The 1,466-nt window shown below is 44.6% G+C and overlaps 1 protein-coding gene across 3 annotated transcripts in view; it reads right to left on the bottom strand.

The window, feature by feature from the left end:
- Window positions 1–311: 311 nt before the first annotated feature.
- Window positions 312–1,466, bottom strand: part of LOC106560517 (tyrosine-protein kinase receptor Tie-1-like) — a 25,245-nt gene continuing 24,090 nt past the window's right edge. For all 3 annotated transcript variants that reach the window (XM_082957042.1, XM_045687842.2, XM_082957043.1), the window contains exon 23: window positions 312–1,466. This exon is cut by the window's right edge and continues 387 nt beyond it. The gene's annotated coding sequence lies outside the window, so the exon portion shown is untranslated.

Raw genomic sequence — 1,466 nt, 5'->3', positions numbered from 1 at the left:
GTGTGTGTGTGTGTGTGTGTGTGTGTGTGTGTGTGTGTGTGTGTGTGTGTGTGTGTTGACAGATCAGCTCTCTGAAGCAGGGAAGAGGCCAGATCACAGGGTGTGTGTTTGTGTGGTGACAGATCAGCTCTGTGCTGCAGGGAAGAGGCCAGGCCACAGGGTTTGTGTGTGTGTGTGTTGACATCAGCTCTGTGCTGCAGGGAAGAGGCCAGTGCCCTGTCGACCTCAGGCCCCAACGAGCCTGGGCTGCGGTTTATCCCTGACACCCCAACACGCTGAAACCCAAAGGGACAGAAGTAGGCCACCATGGGTAAAAAAACATCACTTCATTTGACCTCACACCTCCCAGGACTCAGTGGCAAAACAGTGGCAACAGAGCAGTGCAGTATCACTGGGTTAGATATGACAGGGGAAAAAAGTCTGATTTGCTACTTTAGATTCACAGCTCAAGTTACTTATTACGTGCCTCTGCGATCAAGAAAACAAAACCTATTTTCTCACAGAGTAGATAGATACACCATTCAAAGAAATGCAGGTAGCATACAGTATGTCACAAAGGTAAACAAGTGGTCTGTGTATATGATTTATACTAAACTTTTACAAAAGGATTATATATTCTGTAAGTACACTTTAAGAGGAAGGAAAGACAGTAAAAAGCACAGCGGTTACATTCTCATGAAAGCAAATGATATACTGTACTACCATTTTATTTACCGTTATTTTACCAGGTACGTTGACTGAACACATTCTCATTTACAGCAACGACCTGGGGAATAGTTACAGGGGAGAGGAGATGAATGAGCCAATTGGAAGCTGGGGATGATTAGGTGACCATGATGGTATGAAAGCCAGATTGGGAATTTAGCCAGGACACCGGGGTTAACACCCCTACTCTTACAATAAGTGCCATGGGATCTTTAGTGACCACAGTGAGTCAGGACACCCGTTTAACGTCCCATCCGAAAGACGGGAAATAAGTGAATATACACATGAATATACACATGAATATACAAATATTTCTGGTTCAAGTGCTACATTGTATGTTTTCTCCCCAGTCGGCTCCATCTCAATCCATCTCAGAATGAACAGCAACCTCCACGTGTGTCCATAAAAAAGTATTCTCTCCATTTGGAAGGAGGAAAGGTCATAGGGCACCCCACATACTCTGTCAGTGTAGTATCATGTGACTCTGTCAGTGTAGTATCATGTGACCCTGTCAGTGTAGTATCATGTGACTCTGTCAGTGTAGGATCATGTGACTCTGGCAGTGTAGTATCATGTGACTCTGTCAGTGTAGTATCATGTGACTCTGGCAGTGTAGTATCATGTGACTCTGTCAGTGTAGTAACATGTGACTCTGGCAGTGTAGTATCATGTGACTCTGGCAGTGTAGTATCATGTGACTCTGTCAGTGTAGTATCATGTGACTCTGGCAGTGTAGTATCATGTGACTCTGTCAGTGTAGT

Source organism: Salmo salar, chromosome 10 (genome assembly GCF_965601325.2).
Source record: "Salmo salar chromosome 10, fSalSal1, whole genome shotgun sequence".
Classification (NCBI taxonomy): domain Eukaryota; kingdom Metazoa; phylum Chordata; class Actinopteri; order Salmoniformes; family Salmonidae; genus Salmo; species Salmo salar.
The sequence above is the reverse complement of the archived record's forward strand: the minus strand, read 5'-3'. Positions and strand labels throughout refer to the sequence as shown.